Source organism: Piliocolobus tephrosceles, chromosome 3 (genome assembly GCF_002776525.5).
Source record: "Piliocolobus tephrosceles isolate RC106 chromosome 3, ASM277652v3, whole genome shotgun sequence".
Taxonomy (NCBI): Eukaryota; Metazoa; Chordata; class Mammalia; order Primates; family Cercopithecidae; genus Piliocolobus; species Piliocolobus tephrosceles.
Window position 1 is genome coordinate 102811197 of NC_045436.1, and position 13193 is coordinate 102824389.

Genomic DNA, 13193 nt, shown 5'->3' on the forward strand with positions numbered 1-13193 from the left:
AAAAAAAAAAAAAAAAAAAAAGAACTCAAATTAGTCAGTATTAATTTGATGTGTTAACTCAAATTAATCAGTATTTTCTTTGTACACTCAGATTGCAACCTAAGTATTAGTCTGTTGAGTTTGGTTTAGTGGATATTTATTCAGGAATTTTACAAAAACAAGGAAACAGAGAAGAGGAATAGTGCCGTGCAGATGACCTCGGGGTTCAGGCGACACTCAAATACCTGCTTCTCCTCTGAGTTTATTACCATCTCTTACTTGGTTGACGTTTAGACATATTGCAGGAGATAGTTGAAAAGCAGAGGTTGACTGCATTTCCAGTGGTGTTTTGCTCTGCTGGTATTTGTTCCTCGGTGCTGCTGTGCAAAGGGCCAGAGCTGCATCCAACGGATCTTTTCTTCAGGTTGTGCAGGCTGACTGCCTTGATGTCGTAGTTGCTGATGTTGGCTGCCGACGAACCTTATTCCTTTACATTTGCCTGGTCCTCATTTAACCGGAAAACACAGTAGCTGTAGCTGCACATAGACTTTTCCTCTTTTCTGTTTCCCCCTCATCCCCCTCCCTAGACTTCTCTGGGCTTTGACGTCATGTGTGCTCCTTTCAGTTGCCATAGCAACCCCATTCCCCAAGCCCTCTGTCCGTCTCCTCTGGTAGGTTCCACAATGGTACAGGCAGCAGCATCACGCTGCACAATGGTTTCCAGGCAGTGAAAGAGGGTGATTCAGCAAGCCACTCTTCTTCTTTTTTCTTTAACCTCCCCTTCACTTTTTATTTTTATGGGGGTGGGTGGTGCTTGCTATATGCTTACCTTTTTCTTTTCTTTTTTCATTTTTACAAATTTCCTTTTTTGTCCTCACCCCTCAATTCCTAGGGGCTTGAGTGAGTTTAAGATTGGGTTTTCTTGGAAATCACCTGTCCATCGTTAATTTTAAACAATCTCCCTATCTCCAAAGAATCTCTTCCATATTACAATCTGGAATGTGGTTAATGAAAAACAAGTAGGGAGGATTTCTGGGGCAAACACTGCCGGATCAGGATCGTAGTTCTCAGGCACGGAATGGTAGGTGGCTCTTTGCTCGTTCTGGGTTCTAACCTGTTTTTGGAGGGTGGGGTGATGTCTATTGATTGCTCCTGGTGGGGCGGGAGAGGGAGTATGGAGAGACGAGAGAGATGGGGTGGAAAGCAGGTTAATCAAGTGAACTAGCTTTGAGGCAAGAAGCCACCAGTTTTTCCTTCTGTGCAGAACATCTCTTCCCAGACTTGGGCGTGTTGAGACCTTTCTGTTTGGAGTGAGGGGTAGCAGAGGGAGGGAGGGAGCATTCTTATTATGACCAGGGGTTTTTAGACCAATGCAGGGCTACAGAAGGGAAGGGAGAGAGAGAGAGAAGCGCGCACACACACACGCACGCGCGCGTGCACACGGGGGGGGGGGGGAGGGAGAGAGAAAGGAAGAAAAAAAAAAAAAAAAACACCAAACAGCTGTGCTTGTTAGAAGTGCTGACCTTAGTTCCGTATCTGAAAAATGTGATGGGTTCCATAAAACATTAAAAATAATGTCTTTTAGTATGTATTTATGTTTACTTTTGTGAGAAGTATAACTTAAATATTGTAAGATGTATTTTACTAAGGAACAGTATTTATATACATATTAGGTGTAAAACTATTGGCGTTACTTTTGCAGAGCAACTCTAGGCTAAATCTGAGCTGGGGAGAGGAACACAGAACAGGAGTCAGGTTAGAGATAAGAGGAAACATTGGCACTGCAGTCAAATAGGTAACGGGTCCCTTTAAGAAAGTGATCTCCTAGTCACAGCAGGCAGCTTTCTTTTTTCATGGCAAGGTTCCCAGGTATTCTGTGCTGGGATACTGTGTCCCCTACAAATGTCAGAGCTCTTTTGAAAAAAAAATCAGAAATAAGTATGGCAGTATATTTATTAGGATCTATGTATTTGTGCCTTCAACAAAATAAATGTAATTTACTGGAAAATCTGTAAGTAAATCAGGCTACAGATATTACAAGAAAACTATCTATCCATATATTTTTCTTACCCTCCCCCCACATTTAAATCTAGAGACCTAGTCTCTGCTTTTACTCCCTTAAACAGATAACTTCCCAGGTACTGCAGTTTAGCCACAGAAAAAGAATGGCTTATCCCACAGCAGTAGGCTCTGAAGCAATCACAAGGTTGTTTACATGGGCTGCCTTTGGTGCAGAGCCTGACAGTGTCTGTACAGCAGCCCTGCCTGCTTCTGGTCATGTTGATGATAACTTTTATGAACAAACTGCAAGGAAGCAGGCTAAGTCATATGGGACAGGCCACAGTTCAGGTGGAAGGAAAATGAGTGTAAATGCACCAGGCATTGCCAGTACAACATCCGATATCTCCTTCTATCCCTAATCTGCTAGTTGTCGGACCCTGGAAGATCTCACAGAATGCTTATCAACATATTTAAAATGGTTGCAGTAAGGAACATTTCTCTCAGAGAAGCTTCTGTGAATTTTCTACTTTAGGTGAGCATATATGTTATGAATATATAACAAATAAATATATAAATATATCACAAGCTTCTGACTCCACTTCAGAACCATTAGATTTTAGGGGTTGGATGCTTTGGATGTAGCAGTTTGGCTGCCTCTGGTATGTATCCCCCTCTCTACCTTGATCACACTGTTAAAATTGACATAAAGTATTGGATTAGCTTATTTTATTATGTAGAGCAAGCTGGGTTTTCTCTCCCCTGCAATGGGACTAGAAAATCAGATGACAAAGGTGGTGTGACCTTAAATATTAGAGAGTCTTCATGCTTCCTCATATGCATGTCATTCCTCTGCTGTTGCACAGTGTCTTTAATTTGAGGGGCTCCTGTTCTTAAAAAATCCTCACAGTTTCAGTAAAAAGATTCTGGATAATGAGGCAGTAAGAAATTATATGTAGAGTGGGAAAATCAGCTGCCTCCAGCTTCCTTCCTGCTCGCCCCAGAACAGCATCTGCTGTTGTGAGGAGTGTGTTTGCCACGCTGGAAGGGGATGTTTATGAACAGATCCCAGAGGGGCTGAGTGTGTTTTTGCTGTCATTGTCTGGTATGTCTGCAGCTATTAGTATTTAATAGTTTCATAGTACATGGTCTATATATTTTAAGGTTAGAATGAACTGAGAATTTATTGTCAATGCTATAAAATGTAAATATTTTAAATTTATAGGAAAATTAGTAAGATTTTTCCTTCTTAGTATATCCTACAGGAATGTCATAAGCAAAACAAAATTGCCCAACCTAAGTAATCTGAAAAAACCTCCCATGTTTAAAGGCATAAATATGTTTTTAAGGTTGTGTTGTGGTTTCATGTAAATGAATCTGTTTCTTTGGATGTAAACCTAGTTATAAATTCTTTTTATACTGATACTAAAAGCTAAAGACAAATTGGATGTTTGCTTGTTTGTTAAAAATGGGGATAGATGCTCTCTCTTCATGCTCTAGTTCTGGCCTCAGGTCACATTTGTAGCCAAAGGACTTTCAGTGGAATTGTTGTGTTCAAATCAAATGATTACTTGGTTTCTTATCAGAATAAAGGACTCGGAGCAAGAGAGACTGCCTTCAGTTAGAATGAGAAGCAAACACATTGTTGTCTTAAATTCTTTCTTCATTGCCCTTTCTATTTCCTCTTACAGTCTCTTTTAAGCTTTTGGTTGGACATTGCAACAATCATGCAGAAAGAGGCACGGAAGTGTCCAGTAGTGACAAGAATGGAGTACTATGCTCTATTTGCTGCAGGACTGCTGAGTGCCTTCCTCCTACCACACATGCATCTATTATTGCACCTTCTTCTGAGGACCAAGGACTTGTGGAAAAAGTTGGGCCTGTAGACTAGTAGGGGAGATGCTTACTGGTAAAGAAGAACAGAGTACATTGCTTCTTTGGCATATTGGTTGTATTTATTGCATTACATAAGTCTGAGATGAGACACTGTACTGCTGATTCAGATAAAAAGATCATGCTGCATATTGATTGTTTAAAAAATATAACTTAGAATTGAAGCCCATCTTTTCAAAAATTCACCTACCCGTACGTGTTTGCATAGCGAAGTTGTAAGGTTTTGACTCAAGGTTTTTCAGTTTGAGTACATTTTATCCTCATGAGCCAGTCAAGGCAAAGAAGGGGAAAATACAAAAACTGTGTTTTATGTACCTTTTGTTTTCTGTATTTAATAGGGAGAAGCTTTATTTCTTATTGTGAATCTTGGTAGAAACTGTTAAGAGGAGACATCAGGTAATATTGAAAATCACTAAATAGAAACATTTTAGGTTTAAAAAGTAGACCTCACACGTATACTATTTCTAGTAAATGATTTTCTAGTTTATTTGATGTTTTGGATCCATAACAAGCCTCTATAGCTTTTCTTGCAGTTCTTATCTCTGGTGACTATGAGATGTAAAACCTTTGAGGCTTATGGAAATAATGCTTGTAGGAATGGAAATTAAAGTTTTCAATGGAAAAAGAAATGAATACAGTCTCCTGAGAAGCATCCCTAACCACAGCTGCTCTAAAACCCTGCGTAGTGTGCAAGTTTAAGGCAAAGCTTCCCTACAGGGCAATCGGGCAGTTGCAGTGACCTGCACAGTAATAAACAGGATTTTCACTACCTTGTGTTTGTACGTATGTGTGTGTGTGTGTGTAAAGAAAAACAAAAACAAAAACAGCAGTGACTTTAAAGTTCTAGAAATTCATCTTAGTGACTTGTCTTCATAGAAATAAAACTGACTCCTGTTTGTCTGTGTTAACTTGCCTGGGTACCCTGTGTACTTTCTGAAAATGGATTGCTTAAAGCAATTGTCCTCTTCTTATACATTGGAAATAGGATCTGAAAGCACTGATAGTGAAGTGAAGCTCTTAGGTTAGGTCTGTTTATTTGGCAATGTTTATTCGGTGTTTGTAGGTGGAAGCTCCATCACAGCACTTATATAAGATAGTAATTGCCTATTCTTGTATTACCTGTATTCTCTACTAAGGTTTGATCCCCATCAGGGACTGACCTTGTCTGTTTGGCACACAATAGGGACACACCAAATATTCATTGAATGAATCTCTCTCAGGTACTGAGTTCTCTGCTAAGTGCTGTGGTAGAAAAAATTGGGAAACTGTAACACAGTTTCTGCCATTTGGGAAGATGAGGCTAAATAACAATAAAGATGGTATAAAATCAGGGGATCATATTAGTGTTTTGATAATGAGTGCAATAGAAATTCACAGGAGAAAGGAATTCACCTCCTCTGAAGTGGTGGTAGGTGACAATGGGGCCACACTGGGGTGTCGGGGTGAGGTCGTGGGATAGTGAGAGGGTGGTAGTCCTAGGAGTAATTGTAAGCACCTGGGCAGGAAAGAGACTCTTAGTTGGGGTAAAGAAGAGGCCTATTTTGGGTATGATCACCATATTTTCCAAACTAGAAATAAAAACTTATGGTTTGACATTGGGTAGAATGTCAGATATTCTGAAGAATCTTCTTTAATATAATTTTGGGAAGTAATAGGCTATAATGGTGAAAAAGTAGGTTTGTAACTAGAAGAACATAAATACAGGTCTCTTCAGACTAGCTCCAGCTTGGGTTTACTTTCTTTTGCATACTTCAGAGGTTTTCAAAATTCTCCTCCTTTATTGGTACCTATGTAACCATTGTTCCAATGAAATCTTATATGAAAAGCAGAATATGGAAATGTATGTAACAGTGGAGCTGTCCCAGTCGATGATGAGTGGGGTGCCTTGTATTAGAAAACCAAATTCATATCACAAGACCAATTATATCAACCGAAATAAGAATTACTAATTTAGTTTATGCTCAGATATTAAAATAGTTGTTCTGGTATTATAACATCAAAGTGCTTGTGCTTGCAATAAATTATGAATAGAGATAACTGTCTTGAGATGTTTTCTTTCCTCTGCCTGCACTCACCCACACAGTAACCAGTTGTTTTTGATGTCAGCTTTTTGGTTTTCTAAATACAGGTGAAATTCTCATTTAAATCTTAAAATCAAACTCGTCTGTTTTGCGGCTTTGTTTTCAGGCTAATGTGAGAAACACCAACGGCAGGCCCATCTCAGATCTTCACTATGGCAACTCATGCAAGAAGCTGTTGAATTAGACCCGTTTCCTATAGATGAGAAACCATACAAGCTGTGGTGAGTTGCCAATTTAAAAATATTCTTTAGTATGAAAACTGTGATCTATATAGCCAATTTAAATATTGCATATGGTTTGGTATATGGATCTGGAGAAATACTGCTCCAAATAATTTCAACTACAGAAGTGAAAATCAATAGAACAGAAGTTTAATAGTTGATGTGGTACTACTAACACCACATACAGTAGTGAAAAGTCTTGAGGTGCATGAGTGCGGCATATAACACCGTAATACTACCACCATGGATGATACCTGCAATTAACATTTTCATGTGGCAGAGTAACAGCTGGGTACCATTATTTTTAAGTGACTTTTATTACTTGCAACATTGTACTATATTTTACAGATTCATCTCCTTTAGTAGAAAAATTGGTTCTGAGCTAAATTATGGTTTTCAGTGTCTTTCAGGAAAACACACACACAGACACAGACACAGACACAGACACACACACCGTTTACCTCTTCTGAAATACGAGAAGAGAAATCACAGTTTTATAAAACTCAATTCATAGGCATTTTAGCCTACAGATCCTTTTGCTTAACAAAACAATATTAAAAATAGATCCAGTTGCTCTGCCTAGTTGGAATGACTTTAAAAACTTATTAATTTATAAAAATATCAGCACACACAGGTAGAATGTCCTTTTAAATCAAATACTTGGTGCTTCATAGTCACCAAAGTCAATAATCAATAGATTCCAGCAGAGATGAACGAGTTATAGTCTGTCAGATAACATCTTTGAGAACTAGAGTATGACTGTGGTGCTTATAAAACTCCAAAAGAAGCTATTTTGAGCTAGTGATCAATATCTTTCTTTCATTTGCCTAGTGGCTTATATAACTCTAGATAGGTAGGCTGCCCTGTGAATTAATGCATAGCCTATAACTGTGGAAGACTAATGAAATTAATCCTAGACTTATTTCATATGGTGATTTTATAAAACAATTCATAAAAAACTATCTGTCTACCATTACATTGAGAAAGCAGATCTAATAGCCATCACTATACTGCACTTAACATGTATTCAATGAGTGTTATAAACAATTATATACACTTGCCAATAACAAACCATTTTTGACCTAAAATACAATTTTAGGACAATTTTATATGATGGAACCTAATATAGTATGTGTTACTCCCAGTGATGTAGAAAGCATACTATGTTCTCTCCATCCTGAATATTAATTCATTAATCAAACTCTTATTGAGAATCTGTGATGTAGGTAGCATGTTTAGCTTTTAGGGTAGATAAAAGACAGTCCCTGCTTTACAGGAGCCTTCAGTCTAAAGAGTGTGGTACTTATAATAAAATGTGCTTATTAATGGGGGTAGCTGTGTTCTAAAGAGTGTGGCACTCATAAAGGGCTATTACATGAGTAAGTCTAGAGTGCCAAAGGAAGTGCATCAGAGGAGACTCTAACACAGATGTGGTGGAGATTAGTCAAGGAAGCCTTCCCAGGGGAAGGGATCTTTTAGTGGACTATTAAGCACAGTAAAAGGATAGCCAGAGGAAGGGAGGATGCGGTGCAGTGGGAACATTTTTTAACAGACCCAGAAGCCTGAGAGAGCATAATTGTGTGGGGATACTAGGTGTCATTTACTATGCTGAAGCAGAAATGGTAGTGGCAGAGATAAAGTTGAAGAGGGATACAAGATATGTGCCATGAAGGATCTCTTAGACAAAATTAAGGAGTTTGGATTTTGTTTCAAAGTGAAGAGCTTTTGAAAGATTTTAAGTAGGAGTCTGACATAATCAGTTTATTTTTTAATTGTGAAATATACTATACACGTAGAAGAGTGTATAAAACAAATACAGGTTAAAGAATAATTATAAATCAAACATAATGTAAACAAATCAAACAACATAAAACAAATCAAACAAATAAATCAAACTTGATGTAATAGACTCCCAGCAAACCCCTATGTGTCCCTTTCGGATCATATACTTTTCCTTCCCCAGCAGAGGTAACCGCAAGCTACTATCCCACCTTTTGTCATGCACATTACCTTGTTTTTCTTTGTAGGTTTTCCATCTCTCTGTGCATCTCTAGGCTATGAATCTTAGTTCTGCCTATGCTTCAGCTCCATGTATTTGGAATTATAGCATGTATACTCTCAGTCGCCTGATTATTTTGCTAACATTGTGAGATTCTTTCATGTTCACGCATGTAGTTTATTCATGTAAATTGTTGTATAGTATTCTACCATATTAATATGCCAATATTTCCTTATCTAGTCTATTGTTGTTGAACATTTGGATTAAATCTATTTTACTTAATGCTAGTATAAACATAAATATAATATCATTTTTATGTTTATATATATTAGTTCTCATAGATTCTGATATTTACCCTTCTCTAGGATAAATATCAACGGAAGGAACTGCTGAGTTTTTGGGTATGTGCGCCTTTAATTTTACTAAATAATTCCAAAATATTTTCCCCAATCAGTTGCATCAATTTACATTCCCAGCAGCAGTATATGAGAAATTCTACATCCTCACCAACACTTGATTTACAAGTTCTTAAATTTTGCTAATCAGGTAGATACATAATTGTACTCTTAGAAGTATTAATTTGCCTTTTGCTGATTATTAATGAAGAGGAGCATCTTTCCATTTTTTTTTTCTTTTGGTAATTTGATTTTCGTCTTTTGTGAAGTACCTGCTCTAATCTTTTTGAGATGTGTCTTTCAAAATGATAACTAACACTTATTGAGTTCCCACTGTGGAATAGGCACTATAGTAAGTACTTTACAAACAGTTCATCTTCCTAGTATCCCTATAATTTAGAGATAAGGAAACCAAGGTGTAAAGAGGTTAAATCACTTGCTGACAATCACATAGTTAAGGAACAGTGGACTTAGCATTCAAGTCCAAGTCTTTCTGACTCCAGAATTCTTTACCTTCTCAGAGAGTGTTTGGAAGGGGATTTGATTGGAACCAGGGAGAACATTTCAGGTGCTATTGCAGGAATCCAGTTAAAAAAATAAGTGCATAAACCAAAGAATTGCCAATAGGGCACATGTAAGAAACCTCTGGACTTGGTAATGAATGTGGTGGGCAAAGAAGAGGAAGGATTTTAAAAGTCTCAAGTTTTAATACCTGTCAGCTAGGTAGATTCAGTATTAGTCATATAATATTGTATGTGTATATACACACACACACACATCGTATGACTAGTACTGTAAATATATTGTCATCTATTGTACATATATTATACAATACATTTTCATATATATATTGTGTGTACATATATATATATAAAATACAGGTATTGTGGTAGATACTAAGAATTCATTTTATAAAGTCCAGGTATTATAGTAGGTACTATGAATACATTTTATGAATCTACAAGTCAATGAGATGAATTTAGTTCACAGACTCATAAATTTTAGGGTTTAAAGCAACGACACTGTTCATTTGGGTCAAATCTTCACATTTTTTTTAAAGATATGGAAGCAACTGCTAAAAGAGGGTAAGTGACTTGTCCAAGATCACATGTTACTTAGTGTCAGGCTAAGAATAGATATGATGCCTGCAAAAAAATGCAAAGGAATAACAACCACCTGATTTTTAAATTAACAAGTGATGACACAATTAACCTATTCTATTCCTAACCATTTCCCAGACCAGTCCCTTTTCATCTAAATCTGTTGTTACTGCCGTAATTTAGATCCTCCTCATCATCTTTAGCAGGTTTATTCAAGTAGCCTAGCATGGTATCTTCTTGTCCATTATTCTACCAGTGAAGCCACCAGACTTGTTATTTGATTTGCAGTTGTTACCATATAACTGCCCTACTTAAAGAATTTTTGATATACTCTGTCATCCATGTAATAACTTCCCTTTTCCTTAAGACATGCCATACTCCTGGCCGGGTGGGCGGCTCAAGGCTTTGTAATCCCAGCATTTTGGGAGGTCAAGGCTGGTGGATCACCTGAGGTCAGGAGTTTGAGACCAGCCTGGCCAACATGGTGAAACCCTGTCTCTACTAAAAATACAAAAATTGGCCGGGCATGGTGGCTCACGCCTGTAATCCCAGTACTTTGGGTGGCCGATGCAGGCGGATCATGAGGTCAGGAGTTCACGACCATCCTGGCTAACATAGTGAAAGCCCATCTCTACTAAAAATACAAAAAATTAGGCATGATGGTGGGTGCCTGTAGTCCCAGCTACTCGGGAGGCTGAGGCAGGAGAATCACTTGAACCTGGAAAGCAGAGGTTACAGTGAACTGCGATCGTGCCACTGCACTCCAGCCTGGGCGATAGAGTGAGACTCCGTCTCAAAAACAATGAAAAAGAATACAAAAATTATCTCGGCATGGTGGTGGGCACCTGTAATCCTAGCTACTCAGGAGGATGAGGCAGGAGAATTGCTTGAACCTGGGAGGCAGAGGTTGCAGTGAGCCGAGATGGCGCCACTGTACTCCAGCCTGTGCGACAGAGTGAGACTGTCTCTCTCTCTCTCTCACACACACAGACACACACAAACACATACACAATGATATGCCATACTCCCATCCATTCCCAGTTTAGACACTCATGACCTTTTAAATTGCCTGGAAACACCAGTGTGCTTCAGGCTCATCACATATACTCAGGTGTTTTCTACCTCTGTGATTTACTTCATGCGGTTTATACTGCCTGCATTCACTCTGCACAGCCCTTACTTACTCCTTTCCATCCTTTAAGACGTTTGTGACCCTGTGATGGTCTGGGGGCTAGCAGCATGGACATCTCCTGGAACCTGGTAGAAATGCAGCATCTGAGGTCCTACTACTCGGACAGACACACTGAGTAAGAATCTAGATTTTCACAAGATTCCTAGGGAATTTAAATACATGTTAAAGTTTGAAAGTACTGTTTAGAATCACTTTAGATTTCGTAAGATTCTATCTCCTCCTGGAAACCTCTCAGATCCCTTTCATCCAGCATTCAATCATTCTTGGTGCTCTCACAATAACCTGTGCATTATCTACCTCACTGTATTACCAAAGTATCTTATTATCTGTTTATTATCTGTCTGTGTCTGCTTTGCCTCCCACCTTAGCCAGGGAGTATTTTGAGCATGACTCGTCTTTGAACTTCTTATACCTAATACAGTGCCTGACACTTGATGGGCACTGCATAAATATTTATTGAATGATTGACAAAAGAAAGAAGAATGAGAAAGAGATTGATATACAGAAAGAAACAGAAGCAGGACAAAGACAGACACATGAAGAAAAAAACACATAGCTAAAGAGACTTCCATAGAGATAAAAGCAGATTACATAAGGACACTACAAATTCTGTCTCTGGATGCAATCTGGAAGGCAGCCTGGCAGAGAGTCCACAATCTGATTTAAATAGGTTAGAGTAATAGCCTATGTTGTTTGCCAATCTCTCAGAAGAAAAATTTAGTTTACTTGCTCATTTAACAGTGTTGTTTTTTGATGGTTGTTATTAAGTAAATTTTTCCAAAATTTGCCTTACTTTCCTAAACAAACTGTTACACTGTCATTTTTACTATTCAGAACCTGCTTGGAATATTCTGTGCAGCTTTTAGTGCCCTCTGTTAGGAATGACTTTCGTAAAATGAAGTGTGTCCTGAAGATTGTGTTGAGGATGGTGAAGATATAGAAAACATATCTTGTGGTGGACAGACAAGAGAAATTATAGTGTTTTGCCCAGAGAAGAGAAATGAAGAGAAAAGATCGAGGCAGAGGACAGCAGCGCTAGAGAGTGCGACTTACCAAGCAACTGCCTTCCATATTTAAGGGCTTTCATATGAAAGAGGTTGGATGATGCAGGATTGTTTTTCAGTTGTACTGAAGGCAGAACTCAGAGACAATGGGTAGTTAGAAGGTACTGCACATAAATTTTTTTTTATTATAAGAACTGTTTGAGCCTGTGCTTTCTGAAAAGTAGTCAAGTTTTCATCACTGCAAGTATTTAACCATCTTCATGGTTGACCAAGTATGAAGAGCTTTTTAGAGATGATACTACTTTGTGTGGGAGATTGAACTAAATGACTATAAGATCTAAGGTCCTTATTACTTATGAATCTGTAGTTGTTCAGAGAAGTACAGGAAGAATGGGGGTTATAATAAAGAAGTACAATAGTGGCTAACATTTATCGAGTGACTACTTCATGCCAAGCACTGTTCATAGTGCTTTGCATGTCCTAGTTCACTTGAGCCTGACAGCAATACTGCTGAACATTCCTATTTTACAAAAGATGAAGACAAGGCACAGACAATTTAGTAATGTGCCCCAGGTCCTGCAGCTAGTGGTGCATGATTCTGACTCTGGAGCATATGCTTTTTATTACTGTGCTGTATTCTTTGTAGTGTTAAAGATGAAAATTGGACCCAAATAGAGCCTTAAAATATTGATATGGTTTGAATTCCAGGTAAGTATATGGATAAGAATTCCAAGGAATAGTAACAGTAACATAATCAAAGTGAAAAGAAATAGAAATTAGCATAACAAGTTTGTGGAATCAAATATCTTACAAATGAGATGAGTAAGAGAATATTCAGAGATGTTTAATTCTGTGGTGCTGTTCTGTCTTGCTTCTCAGTGGCTGCAACAGTTACCAAGATGGGAAATTAAATCTTTAGGAGTATTTAACCTGGTAAAACCAATATAAGTAGCTCTAGACTATGGCCTGAATTTTGTGTTCCCTCCAAATTCTTATGTTGAAGTCCTAACCCCAAGGAGATGGTATTAGCAGATGGGGCCTTTGGGAGGTGATTAGGTCATGAAAACAGAGGTGACTGGGATTAGTGTCCTTATAAAAAAGACCCCAGAGAGCTAGCTAGTATTTTCCACCAGGTGAGGATACAGGAAGAATGCACTGTCTATGACCCAGAAAGTGAAACCTCACCAGACACCGGGTCTGTTTGTATCTTGGACTTACCAGCCTCCAGAACTGTGAGAAATAAATTTCTGTTGTTTATATGCTGCTAAGTTTATGGCATTTTGTTTATAGCAGCCTGAATGGACTAAGACACTCTAGTATTGTATAAAAGT

The 13193-nt window shown here is 38.2% G+C and overlaps 1 protein-coding gene across 3 annotated transcripts in view; it reads left to right on the forward strand.

Annotated features, from left to right (window-relative positions):
• Positions 1 to 687: 687 nt before the first annotated feature.
• MAPK10 (mitogen-activated protein kinase 10) overlaps positions 688 to 13193 on the forward strand; it is a 357025-nt gene continuing 344519 nt past the window's right edge. The window contains exons 1-2 of one of the 3 annotated variants that reach the window (XM_026456695.1): positions 688 to 1060; positions 6058 to 6172. The gene's annotated coding sequence lies outside the window, so the exon portion shown is untranslated. Of the gene's footprint in view, positions 1061 to 1850; positions 2640 to 6057; positions 6173 to 13193 lie in introns of those variants that run through there. The other 2 variants (XM_026456697.1, XM_026456696.1) reach the window with 2 other exon arrangements.